Source organism: Crotalus tigris, unplaced genomic scaffold (genome assembly GCF_016545835.1).
Source record: "Crotalus tigris isolate CLP2741 ecotype Arizona unplaced genomic scaffold, ASM1654583v1 scf7180000020166.501630, whole genome shotgun sequence".
In the NCBI taxonomy this organism is placed as follows: domain Eukaryota; kingdom Metazoa; phylum Chordata; class Lepidosauria; order Squamata; family Viperidae; genus Crotalus; species Crotalus tigris.
This window is the reverse complement of record NW_024097884.1, coordinates 353,536-372,173: the sequence shown is the minus strand read 5'-3', so window position 1 is coordinate 372,173 and position 18,638 is coordinate 353,536. Positions and strand designations below refer to the sequence as shown.

The following is an 18,638-nucleotide window of genomic DNA, read 5'->3' as shown; positions in this document are numbered from 1 at the left end:
TTCCAGAGCCATCTTTCGGTCTGGCTGTCCTCTCCAATAAACAACTTTCTTTCTAAAGCAGTCTCCATTTTGATTAGTCCCAGATTGGACTGGACCCTGATGAAGATTTTTCTTTCAACACATGCAATCCCCATAAATATCAATAAGACTTTCTCACAAGAAGTGAGATTGTAACTTAGGTTAATGTATTAAAAGGCAAGTGCCACTGGGGCTTTCCCATCTATAAACCACATCTTGATGCTGATTAGCATAAAAAAATATAGATGCTATTAACTGAGCATGTCTTTCATTAGAAAGATGGATGGTTAGTCCTCAGATAACTTGAATTAGGATATTGACTCTAGAATTTTGTAGACTTTTGTACTCATTAGCCTCAGCCATCCTGATAGCCTCTGATAGTATATAATTCAAATATTTCAATAGATATTTTAACATCTATAGCAGGGATCTCCAAACTTGGCCCATTTATGACTTGTGGACCAACTCCCAGAATTCCTCAGCCAGGCACGCTGGCTGAGGAATTCTGGGAGTTGAAGTCCACAAGTCATAAAAGGGCCAAGTTTGAAGACCCCTGATCTATAGCTTTGAGTAACTGGTGAGAAAAGACTTAGGTGTATATGAAGGGCTGGTTCTCACATTATTTTTTGTTAGATTTTGGTTTAGCATATTCTGTGAATTTAGGCGTCATATTTTTTGGCTTGGTACAATATGTGAACCCAGCTATGATTTATTCAACAAACCAAGATTAAAGCAAATCATTGTTGAGCAACCAGCTGGTGAAGAATGTTTTAACATTGTTCCAAATTACAGTGAACAGCAAGCTGATTGAAGAGATACTGATAATGCAGAAGCCCTTTCTGAGGAACACATCCAGAGCAGGGGTCCCCAACCCCCAGTCCGTGGACCAGCAACTGGTCTGCATAAACAAGTGAAGCCCCATTTGCAGGATACAGGCAGCACACAAAACCATGCACTCTCCGATCCATGGAAGGAGCGTTGTCTTACCTGAACACCTTTTCTCAGCACGGAGATGGAGAATCCACCAATGGGTTTGCTCTGTCTTCCTGCTCTTGAGACCAAGTCAGCCAAACTTGCCACAACCCCTGTTGCTAGGAGAACCCTGTCTTGACGAGGGTGAAAGCGGCTGATGACAGTCCAAAGTGTTGGCTCTCAGACTCCTAACCCTGGCCTAACTGACCCTAAGGGTGGGAGTGGATTCTCCATCTCCGTGCTGAGAAAAGGCATTCAGGTAAGACAACGCCCCTTCTCCAGCACAGGAGATGGAGAATCCACCAATGGGACATACCAAAGCCTCACTGTCCCAATGGGAGGGAAACAGACAAGGCCGGATCCACGTCCCCAGAAACCACCTGCTGAAGGACCCTCCGACCAAAGGAGGCATCTGCGGAAGCAAAGCGGTCAATTTTGTAATGACGAACAAATGGGGAGGGCGAAGACCACGTCGCAGCCCTGCAAATCTCCTTGATGGATGCCTGAGTGGCCCATGCTGCAGAAGTCGCACCACTGCGAGTGGAATGAGCCGTAATACGACTTGGAGCTGGCAAGGAAAAAGACTGGTACACCTCCGCAATGCAAGCCCTGATCCACCTGCCTACAGTGGAGGCAGACACCTTTTGTCCCAGAGAGGAATGGTGGAAGGAAACGAAGAGGGCCTTGGACTTGCGAAAGGATGCCGTTCGCTTGATGTATCGGCATAGTGCCCTGTGGACGTCCAGTGTGTGCCACTGCCGCTTCAAGTCATGGGAAGGATTAGGACAAAAATCCGGCAAAACAATCTCTTGGGCCCTATGAAAAAGGGAGTTGACCTTGGGCACGAATGTGGGGTCCAATCGAAGGACCACCCAGTCCCAGTGGAAGATACAGAGGTCGTCCCTGACTGACAGTGCTGCAAGCTCAGAAATGCACCTGGCTGGCATGATAGTGATCAGGAAGGCAACCTTGTGAGACAAGGACCGTAGAGCACAAGTTGTGATAGGCTCAAACGCCGGTCTGGTGAGAGCCCGTAGGACCCGAGATAATTCCCAAGAGGGGTACCTATGTACCACGGATGGTTTTGTGTTGATGGAGCCCTTGAGAAAGGCGTGTATCCTAGGATGCTGGGCCAAAGGGACCAAATTGGCACAAATAAGTAAGGTTGATAGTGCTGCTACTTGCCTACGAATGGTGTTAGGCATTAAGCCCGTATCAAGGCCCTCGAGTAAGTGTTCTAAAATCTGTGGAATTGTCAAGTCCGAGAGATCCAATTGCCGCCTTACACACTAATGGCAAAAATTTCTCCATGTGGAGTCATAGATGTGATTGGTCGCCGGCCTTCGAGAGGCCTGGATCATGGAAATCGCTCTTGTCAAGAACGATTCCTGGGTCATGATCCAGCGTTCAAGTGCCAGGCGGCTAACTGTAGCCACTGGGGTTTCGGGTGTCGTAGAAGCCCCTGGTAGAGAGACAAGCGGTCTGGCAGGATTTTCCATGGGGGAGAGCGGGAGAGGTTCACCAGGTCGGCGAACCAGGGTCTCCGAGGCCAGTATGGGGCCACAAAGATTACCTCCGCTCGTTCCTGTGGCAGTTTGTGAATGACTGCCAATCAGTGGGAGAGGGGGAAATGTGTAGAGTAGACCCTCCGGCCATGGGGCTCGAAGGGCATCCGCCCCCTCCACCCCCAGAGATGGAAACTGGGAAAAGAATCTTGGGAGCTGGGTGTTCGCTAGCTAGGTGAACAAATCGAGGACCGGTTGGCCAAACCTTTGTGACATCTCTGTGAAGAGATCCAGATGCAGACGCCATTCTGAGTGATCCACGGAAGACCTGCTCAACAAGTCCGCTTGCTGGTTCGCCTCCCTCGAAATGTGCTTGGCCCTGAGGGAGGAAAAGTTGGACTGTGCCCAGGAGCTCAGTAACTGGGCCTCGGCCACGAGGGACCTGGACCGGGTACCCCCTTGCCGGTTCACGTGGGTCTTTGCCGCCACGTTGTCTGTAAGGTCTAGCACGTGCTGTTTTGCAACTTTGTTGCAAAAGTGGCGGAGAGCCAGATGTATGGCTCTGAGCTCCAACCAGTTGATGTTGTGGCTCAGGTCTGCTCGAGACCATCGGCCCTGAGCAAACTGAGACCAAAGGTGAGCTCCCCAACCAAACAGACTGGCGTTCGTCGTAAGTGTGAGATAGACGGGTTCCTTGAAGGGTGACTCTCTGGCTACTGCTGTCGAGAACCACCAGTGGAGGGATCGTAGGGTTTGGGTAGGAACCCTCACCTGTCGAGTAGAGGTCGAAGGCCCCAGCGGAAGGTCAAAGTCCGGGGCCCTTGCCTGTTCCGCTTCTGCCCTGACCTGCCTCTGCACTCTGAAGAACTCCTTTTCCAGGGCCTGGTGCCTCCTATTCGCCTGTTTCTCCACCAATTTTGAGGGCTTCCTGGAAATGGCCTTTGCCTTGGTCTTGATCCTGCCTGCCGCCTCCTGTTTGGAGGATTTGTGCCTTTCCTGGCCAGAGGATGGGGAGGTGTTGGTCGTACATTCAGGCACCATGGAGTTCTGCATCCTGAAGGGAGCTATCTCAGGAAATACTGAGAGGGAGCTCTGGGAGGGGATCAATTGGCAGGTTGGCTAAAGCAGCTGGAGCAGGGAAGGTGCGCTGCTCCCCTGGCCACCTGACCGGTAACTCAGTGCCTCCTTGATGACTTGGAGGCGACGAGGGAGAGGTCAGTACGCTTGCCGGTTGGGTCAATCTGCGACAGAGGCCGTGACAGCCAACTGGAGTGCAGCCCGCTGAAATGTTTTTTTTGGTGGCCAGGTCAAGGAAATTATTTGCACCAGAGAGGCCCAAGTTGTTTGAGGAAATTATTTGCACCACTGCCGGCCTGAACTACGACCCAGGGCACCTTCGTGCAAGCGTCTGCCATGTGTACAAAATGGCGGCCACCCGGCCTGCAAACAACAGCTAAAATGGCGGCCGTGAGGTTAATGATGCCTATGCAAATTTCGAGTGTCGAAGCAGTCAGGGAGGAAGAGACCAGTAAGGCTAGGTTAGCGGCTGTAGCTGCGGCAAAGGGTGGCTTTTGATGTAAAAAAAGGCCGAAAGGCCCGACGTTCCCTTCAGGTGAGGAGGACGGGCGTGCTCAAAATAGCATCTGCCCAGGGCGAAACGCAATCTTCAGGGATGGATTGCAATTGCGAGAAAGGGAACGAAGGTGTTTGGCACTGATGCGAGGTCTATTTCCTCGCTGGCAACTGAAGAAACAGCCGGACGAGGAGCCTCCGTTCCCCTCCGGGGATCCAGCGATTCTTCGGCCCGTTCGCGGCAGCCAAAATGGCAGCTGCAACGAACAAGGAGAGAAGCAATGAACCAAGGGCCTCGTGTATCTCTCCAGGGAAGCTGAGGAAAGATTAGGGCTGGAGTGCTGAGCCCAGCACTGAAGCCACTTAGGAAGAGGGGATTGAAGACGAAAGGCTGAAGCCTCAGAGATCCGAGCTGCAGCACTGATCCTAGCGCTGAATCACTGAAGGGAGAATGACAAACGACAGCTAAAGGGGGGAAGAGATGAAGACCAAAGCCTCAGCAATGGTCCCCAGAGCCCTGGGGCTATGAGAAGGGGAAAGGAAAACACCCACCCCCCTCAGATTACCAACAAACTATCTGGAGCAGCGCTGTTCCCAGCGCTGCTGAGATAGTTTTGGAGGGGAGGAAATAAAGAATCCACTAACGAGATAGACTCACTACCTGCAAAACTTTGAGAGCCAAACCTATCACGTCTCTCAGAGCTGGAGACCAAGTCAAGACTGGGTTCTCCTAGCAACAGGGGGCGTGGCAAGTTTGGCTGACTTGGTCTCAAGAGCAGGAAGACAGAGCAAACCCATTGGTGGATTCTCCATCTCCTGTCCCTGGTGCCCAAAAGGTTGCAGACCTCTGATCTAAAGTATATTTATTTAGTCATTCATTTACTGAATTTGTACAGCCACCCATCTCAAACTAGTGATGTAAACAAGCCTAGTAGATTCTTCTTTGACTCCACTTCTGCTCTACTTGTATATCTGTAAAGAAATAATATCACAAACACCATCACTAATTTCTTGTGCTTGCTTTCCTTCCAAAAGAAGTGAAATCAATTTAGGAAAGTTAGGCAAAACAGAAATCAATTTAGGAAGTTAGGCAAAACGGCTCTGAAGAGCTGACTTGTGGTTGTTCATAAACTAGACAGCTGCTATTAGAAAGGGGAAAAAAATGACATGCTGTTTCAGGAAATACTACTGAATAGTCTGTATCAAAAGATTTTAAACTCATTGGCCTGCTGACTTGAAAGACCCAACTGTGGGCAGAGTGACCACATGATATTACACAATTTCCTGAAAATTCATGGAAATCATCTCATGTTCCAGAAAGGCAAGACAACAATGAACATGCCTCTACCCACTCTTTCCCTCTGAGAATAAAAAAGGTAACTAGTTCCATGAGATGATTCAAACCACAATTACCTGATCTTACCCTGTATGGTAGGAGGTCATTAGCATTTATGCAATATCTTTGATTTTTGCCTTTGCTCCTAGTTGTTCACACGCATCACACTCCCATCTGCCCTTTTAACTTGAAACTTTATTTTTAATGTTTCAGGAACCTGGAAGCATGTCAGAACAGCAAGAGAGATTATTTAGAAAGGGAGGGGTACCCTATATTGAACTATTTATTCATTATCACTTAATAAGTAAATTATTTGTTGTATTACTGTGTTGTCTACCAAAACTGATTAGGATGGATTCAATACTGTGAGGAGGGGAGAAAAGGAAATTTGTTTCTTCAACCAGTAGAATAGCTTACCTTCAGAAGTTGTGGGTGCCTCATCCCTGGAGGCTTTCAAGAAGAGACTGAACAGCCACTTTTCAGAAATGGTATAGAGCAGGGATAGGCAACCTTGGTTCCTTTATGACTCGTGGACTTCAACTCCCAGAATTCCTGAGCCAGCATAGCTCAGCATGGAAACCTCTCCCTTCCTCCTCAGCATGGCTGGTTCAGGAATTCTGGGAGTTGAAGACCACGAGTCATAAAAGAGCCAAGGTTGCCTACCCCTGGTAGAGTCTCCTGCTTGAGCAGGGGGTTGGACTAGATGACCTACAAGGTCCCTTCCAACTCTGATATGGCTGCGCATAATTGAAGAAGTCACCCAACTGGCTTTGTGCCTAAGGTCTGGCTTTGTGCCTAGAAGTCATGGTGTCTAGTCTGGGGCTTTGGCCACTACACCAAAGTGGCTCTTCAAACATAACAAAACAGAAAATGCACAAATATAATAATAAAATTCAATAAGTATCCAGTTAAAACCAAGACCAAATTTAAGAACAGAAGACTATACCCACCACCCTTCCAAAGATTAAACCCAAAAGATGAAAACATTTGGAGTGATAAAAGGTCATCGTGGGAATGGCTCTGAAAAAAACTCTCTAAGAAATTAAACTAAGTCACCAAGCAACCAGAAAACACTATTATAACAACCTTCTCTTTTTTCAGTTCCTATGCGGAAACCAGCAAGGCTACTAAGTCTTACATGAGAGACAGGATGGTGGTCAGATAAGAACAGCTACGTCAATAACTTTTAACCCTTGCCTGGAACCCAACATTTTGGCAGCTCTATTTCATTAGATATTTTTCTAGCCCTTAGACCTTCTCAACGTTTGTGTGACGGCGACCCCCGTCACACAAACGTTCTGCGCATGCGCAGCGCGCATGCGCGACGACCCCATGCGGATGCGCGTGCACGGCGCCGCCCCGTGCGCGACGTGCACGCGCGGCGGTGCCCATGCGCGACGTGCATGCGCGGCGGTGCCCCCATGCATGACACGCGTGCGCGGCGGCGGCCCCATGCGTGATGTGCATGCGCGGCACCGCCCCCATGCGCGGCGCGCGTGCACGGCGACACGAAAAATGGCGGATCGCCACCTTTGGCGACCCCCGAAAAATGGTCGATCGACCCCAAATGGGGTCGCGACCCACAGGTTGAGAACCGCTGCCTTAGACATTCTTTTGCATGATTAATATGTAGCACCAGAGTCTTATCTCCAATCTCAATATTTATTTATATATTTCCAATTAGCCCAATAACTATTTTTTCTGATCCCACTATAGCAGGGGTCCCCAACTCCCAGTCTATGGACTGGTACTGGTCTGCAGCACGCCAGAAACTGGGCCACGTAAACAAGCAAAGCCCCATCTGCAGGATGCAGGCAGCACCTGAAACCATGCCCCCTTCCAGTCTGCGGAAAAACATCTCTCCCCGAACCCATCCCTGGTGCCCAAAGGTTTGGGGGCTGCTGCACTGTAGCATAGGAGGAAATAACACTGTAGTAAAGACTGAGTTGGCTCTTCTCTAAATGTTGTTATCCTGAACACTGTCACCTCTTTGCCTCAGATAGAGCAATTAGTATTCCATGCAAATTTGCCTGACTAAATTTGGTTACAGCTGCAAAATATAGGAAGCTGCAAAGTTATTGTATGTATGTATATATATATATGTATGTATGTATGTATTTAGCTTGCTTTATTTTTAAAACGTAAAGGCAATTTGAATAAAAGTTTAGTGCTGGAGGAAGTCCTATAGCCCATGTACAAGTAGAAAAGTAGGTGAAAAAAGTCAACTTCCATGAGTTAATTTTGACTCCATATTGGATTTTTGGCAGCAAAGCAGATGTTCCATTGTCTTCTTTTAATAGTTTTAAATTCCCAGTCTAGTTTATAGAGCTGGGTTTTCCTGGTAGCTTTCTATTCGATGCTATCAAGGTTTGACTCCCACTGGCTTTCTTCAACATCACACAATGCTGGTAGGATTTGCACTGATCACAAGTTCATAGACTGAACCAACCTAAACAAACCAGAACTTGGCTTAGCATGGGGGTCTTCAAATTTGGCCCTTTTATGACTTGTGGACTTCAACTCCCAGAATTCCTCAGCCAGCCATGCTTAGCATGATATATGAACTTTGACACTGAACTGAGAATCAGATATTTTGTATTACTTAAACAACTGCCCCCGAAAACTGAGTTACTTCTCAAAACACTTATGAACTGTTTTGGTCATCTATTTTATGCTGATTAATAGATGACTTTATTGTTTTTAATTATTAAGAAGTCAAACAAGAAGATATTAGTTCATTTATTATGAACTAAGTGAACTAACAAATGAAGTAGACATTTAGAGTAATTCAGTCCACAATGTTTTGGTATTGTATGATATGTGGATGTGTGTGTTTTAACAAGCTGAATAGCTGTAGATGCAACCCAGCTTGAGAATGTTTTCAACTTTTGACCTGATTTGCCTGCTTTATTTGATGACATCCTGACATCTGAAGTGGGACAGGATTCATCTGTTTTCCTTCCTTTTTGGCAATACTGACAGGCTTTGCCAGATCTTGTTTATATCCAAGCACACAATTTTTAAACCCAGATTTTAAACACAAGAAGAGGCTTCACCCGATAATCATCAAAATACACTTTCCACCAAGTAAATAAGAGTATCATAAATATAGATAGTAAATTAGTTTGAAGAATTGGGGGGGGGGGTTTGCTGGTATACTTTTAGCTTTGTTTTAAAAAAAGTAAATTTCTGTGCCTCACACACTTTTATAAAAAATGTCTACTCAGGTTATCCCAACAATTAGGGCAACAATCAAATTTATCCCTAGGCTAAATGATTCCAACTGTACTTACATTCTTCTTTAATACTGTAACAGAAAGGGTCATGTTTTGCTGAATCATACAAAGTCCATCTTTTAACACAACAAAGCTTTGTGTGATTTTCAGTCACTATCAAAAGTTATGCAAAAAGTTATATCTCCACCCCGTGTCCTTTCAGTGAAGCAGTCGATGTGATGTGCCGGTGCCTGGAAGATGTGAGGGTCTGGATGGGGGTGAACAGGCTTAGACTCAACCCTGACAAGACCGAGTGGCTCTGGGTCTTGCCTCCCAAAGGTCAACTGGATGGTCCATCATTAGTCCTGGGGGGGGCAAATTTACCTCCCTCAGTGCAGGCACGCAACTTGGGTGTCCTCCTGGACTCACAGCTAAATTTGGAACAACATCTATCGGCTGTGGCCAGGGGGACCTTTGCCCAGGTTCGCCTGGTGCACCAGTTGCGGCCTTATCTGGACCGAGAGGCTTTACTCATGGTCACTCATGCCCTCGTCACCTCAAGACTGGATTACTGTAATGCGCTCTACATGGGGCTACCCTTGAAGAGCATTCGGAGGCTGCAGTTGGTTCAGAATGCAGCCGCGAGAGCGACTGTGGGTGCGCCAAGGTACGCCCATGTGTCACCTATCCTCCGCGAGCTGCACTGGCTTCCTGTGGGTCTCTGGACGCAATTCAAGGTGTTGGTTATCACCTTTAAAGCCCTTCATGGCACAGGGCCAGGTTACTTACAGGACCGCATACTGCCGCACAGTTCCCAGAGACCGGTGAGGTCCCATAGATTGGGCCTCCTTCAGGTCCCGTCGGCCAGACAATGTCGGCTGGCGGGCCCTCGGGGAAGGGCCTTTTCTGTGGTGGCTCCGACCTGGTGGAATCAACTTCCCCCCGAGGTTCGAACAACTCCCACCCTGCCGGCCTTTAAGAAAGCCGTTAAAACTCTCCTGTTCCGGCAGGCCTGGGGCTGATGTCCCCGGGGGGGGGGGCGGGACATGATCGGACTTGCGGTATGATTGTATTATTTTATTGTTTTATTTTCGATGATTGTTTTAATTTTGTACGCCGCCCTGAGTCCTTTGGGATTGGGCGGCATATAAATAAATAAAGTAAAATAAATAAATAAATGCAGTTCAAACAAGACAATAACAGCTAAGTGACTGAATTCACTGTTGGTTTTTCTGCCTCTTTTCTCTCCCATCAAGGATTGAGTACACATTTAAGAGTGTACACAAACCCAGAGCAGGAAGAATACACATTATGAACTAAGTGAACAATACTTATTTTGCAAAGAAATTAACAAAATAAAAATCTGGAAAGTTCTTGTAAAATATAAAATATCTAGTAAGGAACCACACCCTATTTCTGAAGGATACCTGGTGCATTTCTATATACCTGGTATACAGACCACCAGGTTGTATTTCATCCCTTAAAGATTGTTTGCTAGAGGGTACAAGCACAATGTTTCCACAGAATTTTGCCAACAGCAAATACATTTTAAGACCTTAAGTGCTAAAGCAGTGGTTCTCAACCTTTTTAATGCCGCGACCCCCAACCGGTCGTAAGTCGAGGACTACTCAACTGGTGCAGCACCGTTTGCAGAATGGGACTTTTGGCGGGCTCAGCAGGGCAGAGACAGCCTGGACAATTCCTATTGGCTTTTGAAAGCCAATAGAATTAGACTCTATTCAAGAGAGTCTATTCTATTGGCTTTCAAAAGCCAATAGAATAAAAGGGAGTAGCACAGCTAAGGAAAAGGGGAAAAAATGGCGGACTGCGTTGTTTGGCGACCCCCCATGAAATGGTCGTTTGACCCCAAATGGGGTCCCGACCCACAGGTTGAGAACCACTGTGCTAAAGGGAAGTGAGATGTCTGATTCGTAATAGTGTTAAGAAGCACCCAGTTTATATATAGGATTTGTTACCATAAGATGGGGTGATGGTCACCAGACTAGGAAACTTTAAAAAGAGAACCTGCAAAGATGTTTGTGGCCAACACAAGCTAAAGCCCATCACTCCTGCTTTATTTTCCACCTGGATCCCCTGAGATATAGGAAGCTGGCCTAAGGCGACCTATGTTTTGATAGGAAGAATAGTATGGTAGCCTTGGATTATGCAATCATTCAGAGAAAAAGAGACTCTGAATTCTGAAGATCTGGAAATTCATCTGCAATTGGATGCCATTTGGAAGCCAACTTTCTTCACCCATATTTTTCTAACAGAATGCATATATCTACAGAGAAGGAGTTTATTTCATCACTACACTTAAGTTAGCAAAATATTTGCTGAGAAATGCTCATATTGCAGAAGCATATTTGAGAATAAATATTGGGCAATCCCTGTTTCTTTGGAGTGGGGGATAAGTTACAAAAAAATGACATTTTTGTGGAGCTCATTACTTGAACTTTACTGAATCTGCCTGTAAACAGTGTGTTCGTTCTTTAATTGAGTCCTTCAACAATGGTGTCAACAAGAATGTATTGGCAAAGGTGGGTCAGCAGAATAAGCAAATAGATCCCACGTGCCATAAAGCTCATTTTGAATTGGATGAACTGTGACATGTATTCATATGGTTCTCTGAGGGGAGAGAAATTATAACATGTATACAGTCATTTCATCACACAAATACCATAACTAATGTTCTTACATGAGACATTCTGACCAATGTATGTAATTGTGGCATTTAGAAAATAATGTCATCATTTTGATGTTATTGTTTCAGTCACTGCTGTATACAGTGCATTCAGAAAGTATTCAGAACTCCTTCACTTCTGTCAATTTTGTTATGCTGCAGCCTGAGTCTACAGTTGTTGAAAGTCAGTTTTTTTTATCATTAATCTACACTCAGTACCCCATAAGTGAAAACAGAATTTTAAAAATGTCTGTAAATTTATTAAAAAGAAAAAACTGAAATATCCCATTGGCATAAGTATTCAGAACCTTTGTGACATCAGGTGAAATTTAGCTCAGGTGCCTCCCATTTCTCTTGATCGGTCTGACATCTTGACTGAAGTCCACCTGTGGTAAATTAAATTGATTGGACATTATTTGGAAAGGCACATATCTCTCTATAGAAGGCCTCACAGCTGACAATGTGTATTGTAGCAGAGCAAAAGCCATGAGGTCAAAGGAACTGCCTGCAGAGCTCAGATACAGGATTACTGCAAGGCATAGATCTGGGGAAGGCTACAATAAAATTTCTGCTGCACTGAAGATTTCTAAGAGCACAGTGGCCTCTATAATTCTCAAATGGAAGAAGTTTGGCACACAACCAGGACTCTTCCAAGAGTTGATCACCCAGTTAAACTGAGCAATTGAGGGAAAAGGGCCTTAGTAAGGGAGGTGATCAAGAACTCGATGGTCATTTTGACTGAGCTCCAGAGATCCTGTGTGGAGATGGGCAGATTTCCAGTAGGTCAACCATCCCTGCGGGCTTTATGGCAGAGCGGCTAGACAGAAGCCTCTCCTCAGTGCAAAACACATGACAGCCCACTTGGAGTTTGCAAAAAAGCATCGGAAGGACTCTCAGACAGTGAGGAACAAGATTCTCTGGTCTGATGAAACCAAAATTAAACTGTTTGGCCTCAATTCTAAACATTATGTCTGGAGGAAACCAGGCACCGCTTATCACCTGCCCAATATCATCCCAATAGTGAACCATGGTGGTAGCAGTGGGAATGTTTTTCAGCAGCAGGGACTAGGAGACTGGTCAAGGTTGAGGGAAAGCTGAATGAAGCAATGTACAGGGTTATCCTCAATGAAAGCCTGTTCCACAGTGCTCAGGACCTCAGACTGGACCGAAGGTTTACTTCCCAACATGACAATGATCTTAAGTACATAGCCAAGACAATACAGGAATTGCTTAGGGACAACTTTGTGAATGTCCTAGAGTGGCCCAGCCAGAGCCCTGACTTGAACCCAATTGACCATCTCTGGAGGGACCTGAAAATGGCTGTCCACCGATGGTTGCCATCCAACCTGACTGAGCTTGAGAGGATTTGCAAGGAAGAACGGCAGAAAATTTCCCAACCCAGATGTGCAAAGCTTGTCGCATGATACCCAAAAAGACTCAAGGCTGTAATTGCTGTTAAGGTGCTTCAACAAAACACTCAGTGAAGGGTCTGAATACTTATGCCAATATGATATTTCAGTTTTTTTCTTTTTAATAAATACACAGACATTTTTAAATTTTGTTTTCACTTTGTCATTATGGGGCATTGAATGTAGATTAAAAGAAAAAAATGAATTTCAATAACTGTAGAATCAGCTGCAGCATAACAAAATTGACAAAAGTGAAGGGAGTCTGAATACTTTCTGAAATGCACTGTATATTGCCAACCCCTGTGACAATGAGTGGAGCCTTGGAATGTGTTTGCACTGATTTTATTTTTACTATAGTTTATTGAACAGGAGACAACGACTGAGTTCACAAACTGAATAAAGCCACAAGTCTTAGCTTGGAAATCACAATGAGTGTCATACATCAACCATTACAAATAAAGTTTAACACAAGGTAGAGATCAAGATGTACTTCTTTAAAAAGTACAAAATGATCACACTGACTAACACGGTAATGACTGCATAGCTCTGGCTGCAACATGCCAAACCAAGTAGTAAGAAGAACCTAGAAGTAAGGAGAAATTTTATGACAGTGAGAACAATTAATCAGTGGAATAACTCGCCTCCTGGAGTTGTGGGTGCTCCATCACTGGAGGTTTTCGAAAATAGACTGGACAACCATTTGACCAGGCTGGTGTAAAGTCTCCTGCCTTGAGCAGGGGGTTGGACTAGAAGACCTCTGAGGGTCCATGTTCTATGTCCTATTCATATAAAGAGCAAATTGTATTCTAGCATCCTGAAATTAACCTTTTGGGGACACTGCATAATACTGATTAAGTTTCATAATATCTGCAACTACACCCACAGAAAATTGTCATAGTTTCCTGACACATACCTTATCAAAAAAAAGAACCATTTTTATTCTGCTGTTTGATTGGAAGTGAAAGAGCAAACATTTCAGAAGTAGTTCAAGACGTTTTGCTCCTCACCAGAGCTGTACGGAACTGAATGGATTTGTAGCTGCCATGTATTTCAGCAATAGAAGGAAGCTTATTCTCTATTAAAACATATCCCTAGCATCTGTCATCTGAGGCTTTGAGTTCAACAGGAAACAAAGTCTCTACAAGCATAGGTAACTTCCCATTCGGTATGCATCAAACACCGGAAGAATTGCCCCTCTATACTGTTAGTCTAATATGCATGATAGCTATGCTTTTTTTTCTGGGCTTGTATTTATAAAAGAAAGTATTGATTATAGTTGGCACATATGCAGGATTCTTCATTGAGCATGATCCTACTCCTCCTTGTCAATTACACTGAGTGCAGTAGAAAGGTTCTTCTGTAACAAGCCATTTTCACCTCTTCAAAATAATTGTCACAAAACCACAGGGCACTAAAATTAAACACACAGAGATACATACATATCAACTATTTTTGACCTAGGAATACCAAACAAAGCTTCCTTTTCTCTTCCTTCCCTTCTTCTTTTTTATAATCTTACTCAATATCACTACTCTACCAATGATCTCAAGTCCCAACTAATTGATTAAGCTAACATGTCTCAGATCTGTTTTTATTTCTTCCATATCTTTGGTTTTTAGAGTTGAAGAAAGTGGGCAATCTATCACAAACCAACTTTGTAACTATAAATCCCAAGAGAAGTTCTTATCTTATGTTTCCTTTAGCGGTACATTAATCTCAGAAACAAGAATCAGCAATGCAGATGGCAGCACACAATTGATTTTTGTCTGGGCAGAGAAATTAATTAGGCATCCAATTAGCACATGGAAGGATTATTGAACTGAGGCCTCTGGAGGGAAAATAGTATATGTAAAGGGAAACTGGATGTCATTATTGATTGCAAACGAAACATTAGCCAGCATTGTATGGGAGCTGCTAAAAAAGCAAATATTATTTTGGATATATTAACAGGAATAAAAATCCAGAATATGGGAAGTAATTGTTCTAAGCTGGGTACTCTGTTCCTGGCATCAACGTTCCAGAAAGATATTAATATACTGAAGCAAATTCAGAAGAATGCTATCAAAGGTGGGAGAGAAGGACAGGCAGTAAGGAAACAAAGCCCAGTGAGGAATGATTAAAAAATCTGGTGTGTTTAATCTGCAGGAATGACAACTGAGACAAGAGCAGTTTTTCAAATATCAGAAGGATTGTCATTCAAAGCAAAGAATAACTTGTACAAAAAACCAATGTCCAGAAACCTCTTATTGGAAAATAACTTTATTATCAATTTATATGAGTCATAAATCCTTTTGACTGGGAAGGATTCAACTCGTGCAAAATGCAGCAGTGTGGGCAGTTATATATGTGCTCCAAGGACTGAACATATTATACCTCTGTTTTGCAAGCTAAATTGGTTGCCACTTTGCTTTAGGGTCCAATTAGAGCCATGTATGGCATGGGACCAGGTTATTGGATTAACCATCTCTCCCCAATTACATCATGTCTAGCAGGAGACCATGTTTCGGGTCTCATCAGCCAGGGAATTTTATCATGCGGGACCCCGGAAGAGAGTCTTTTCTGCCATGGCCTCTGTCCTATGGAACATTATTCTGCTGGAGATGACATTGGCCCCAATCCCACTGGTTTTCCAGAAGGCCCTTAAAACCTGATTCTATCACCCAACTCGGGGATCCCTTGGCAGAGAGCTTGCTAGATGGCTGCATGTGATATAGGAAGAAGGCAATTTGTTGGAACATAATTACATGCCACAGCATATTTTTCTAATAACAATGTTTAAAAATGTCACGTTGACATATTTGCTACAGGAAGGGGAAAGGCTGTGAAAAGCAACAAGAACACTTTTCCGAGATCGGTTTTATTAATGTATCATTTTCAGTCATGATATATTCAATAAGTATAATATACACTGTGATACTTATACCATAGGCTAAGTCTAGATCAAGCAAACCATATTAACACAATATAAATACTTACACTAAAACCGATAGGTTTTTTTTGTAATTCTAAGTTAATTCACAACCATCACCATATTTTCCCAATAATTTGTATTAAAGAACAAAACGGGAGAATCAAAGAAGGACACAATCAAATAAAGATACTTTATGAAGTAAGAAGTAGGCTTTCTATTTCTCCTATTACATTAGAGATGTCTTATGTGAAATTGTAAAGAATTCCAAAAGTCATACACAGTAATCCTAGTTCAAAATTCCGAGAGCTGTACCCTTACTTCTGGAAGACACTACACAGAGAGAGAGACTGACCTAGTCTAATCTTTGCCAATGCAAATAATCTACTGCTCTAATTTTTAGTAAACCCCCCTCCCATCTTTATCACCCATTTTTAATTAAAACTCTTACTTTTTTTCCATGCATCTTCATGGTCTATCTGCCATAGTATTCATAGAATTATTAATTATATCACTTTACATTGCTGTTGCCCTGTCAAACTGAGGAAGTATATTCAAGGGCATATTTTTAATTAGGATTTCTTATTGTAAATTAGGTATCCTTCAGAAAGTATTCATGCTTCTTCTGAACAGGATTGTAGCATCTAAGAAACATTCCTCTTACAAATAATACTTTTGTCCTGCTTGCTGGTGGCAGCTAACTAAGAAAAACCCCACATATATTGCAAGCAGATTTTTGGATTAATTTGTACTCTTCCTGACCTTTTTCATTTCTGTAAAACCAAAACAATAGCGCACATAAATGATCTTTTATACCTCTGATGACGCAGATGCCAGAATAACATGTTTCGAACAAGGCAACTAGCATGCACGAATCGAATTCACAGCGTTCGAAGGATTATTTATGAGTAAGTGTGTGTATCAAATTGAAAGCCGCTCAGCCACAAACCGATTAACAGGACTCTTCTGAAATCCGTCATTTAGATAGGCGTGGGTGCGAGCGCCTATCAAAGCTCTTTAACTGCACGGTCACGCAGGCTGGAATCTGAATCCAAAATTTGAGTACAAATTATGAATTCAACTGTATTGGGTTCAGGGTACAATTCAAGGGGTAACGGGATTGCTGGGTTCGATGCAGAATTCAACCCTCTCTGGGTGTTCCCAAGTCGTGAGCGTTTTCATGAATTTCTATTACTCTACTAGCTCAACCCACACACACACATATAGACCGCTTTAAAAAAAACCAAACTATCACTTTGCACAGCATTCCCGATCTGTTACTGTTTTGCACCCCGTTGCTAAACGCTGGAATTTCTTGACTATTTCGTCGATTGCCTCTACTCATCGGCTCCTACCCCACCCATCCGTCGTTAGTATGTTCCCACCCCTTCCGTACCTTTACACCAGAGAGGTCCCTTCCCTCGGTTGCCTCCTAAAAGCTTCGTCTTCCGTGAAACACCGACCGTTTGTAATCCACCCGGTAAAGTCCCAAATTCCAATTCTTGTGCCAGGCGCGAATTCTGCTAAATTACGTATCTTCGGGAACTGCGCCGCGAGGGCGGGAAGAGGAAACGAGGTGTGGGGCAGCGGCGCAGGCTGCTGTCAGAATCACACTGAAATCAGAAGTGAAAGTAAAAAAAAAATTAAGTCAACTTAGAAGAGATGGAGGAAGAGGAAAAAGGAAAGGGCCGGGATAGGCTCGGAGGCTGGGGAGAGGCTCTGATGTAAAGCTTGGCTTTACGGTGCCCTTTCTTCTAGTGAATTTAAGGAATTCGGAAGGAGCGTCTCCTTGATCGGAACGAAAGGCTGGCCATTATTTGTGTCTGCGTATTTCGAACCGAATAATAACCGAACTTGATTAAGGCACATTGCTAGCGCTGGAGCTATTTATATTACCCAGGCTAAACGCTTTGGGATGGTTTGCATTAAAATGTAAAGCTTTTCCAAACCCGAAAACAAAAAGGTTGAAATTAACACACATCTCAGGTTAAAGACATTTGATATCATTAGAATCCAGGCTGAAAAGATGAGTTTGAAGGTTCTCAAGATGCTTTGTGTGTGTGACTCACTTAAAAAGGGGCCGGGCTTTTATTGCTGGATTGTGGGGGAGAATTTCAATTTTTTTTTTTTTATTATTCCTATGCACATCCCATCGTAATATTTTACTGGAAGCCTTCCATAAGTAAGAAGGAGAGCTGAGAAGTAAGAGCTGAGACATCCCAGTCACCACCTGATGACAGGGTGGTACCCAAAGATGAGGCTCTTTTGAAGTGAGGATCATAAAAAGAAACATTATCTTAGTTAACCTTAGTCTAAGCCCTATTGGGTTTTAAACATGACAACTAGCACTTATATCTTGCCCAGGAAGCTATGAGCAGCTAATGGAAATATTTAAGAACAGAGGTAATATAATCTCCAGAGCTGTTCCAGAGACGAATCTGACCATATTCTGAACTATAACTTCTAACTATATCTTCCAATATTTACAAAGGCAGCCCTAAATAAAGTACATTGCAGTAGTCCAGTCTGCAGGTAATTTTTAGATCATTTTCTTCAGGGAATGGGAAATACCTGCTGTATTAGTCACAGCTAGTAAGCATTCCAGAGCATTCTTAATGTGTATTATCATATTTGTTCTTTTCACAGGAATTTAATTTAATCGACAGAAGAATTTAACTGTTTCCAAATCAAAGCTTCTCATAATGAATACCTCTAACTTTCCTGGATTCAGTTCTCATTTATTATCCATATGTAATGGAATAACAGAGTTGAAAGGGACCATGGAAATGTTCTAATCCAATCTCCTACTTGAGCAGGAAGCCCTATACCATTTCAGATAAATGGTTGTCCAATTTCTTCTTAAAAACCTCCAATGATGGAGCACCCACAACTTCTGGAGGCAAGTCGTTCCATTAATTGTTCTAACTGTCAGGAAATTTCTCCTTAGTTCTAGGTTGCTTCTCTCCTTAATTAGTTTCCATGGCTTCTTGTCCTACCTTCAAGTGCTTTGGAGAATAGAT

The 18,638-nt window shown here is 43.7% G+C and overlaps 1 protein-coding gene and 1 long non-coding RNA gene across 3 annotated transcripts in view; one reads left to right on the top strand and one right to left on the bottom strand.

The window, feature by feature from the left end:
* The window catches only part of STAT6 (signal transducer and activator of transcription 6), a 79,196-nt gene extending 61,965 nt beyond the window's left edge, over positions 1-17,231 (bottom strand). The window contains exon 1 of one of the 2 annotated variants that reach the window (XM_039365707.1): positions 17,015-17,231. The gene's annotated coding sequence lies outside the window, so the exon portion shown is untranslated. Of the gene's footprint in view, positions 1-16,434; positions 16,901-17,014 lie in introns of those variants that run through there. The other variant, XM_039365708.1, reaches the window with a different exon arrangement.
* Positions 17,006-18,339, top strand: LOC120318292. Its single transcript, XR_005559449.1, has 2 exons — positions 17,006-17,098; positions 18,265-18,339. It is a non-coding gene; the product is annotated as an uncharacterized LOC120318292 (long non-coding RNA).
* Positions 18,340-18,638: the final 299 nt, after the last annotated feature.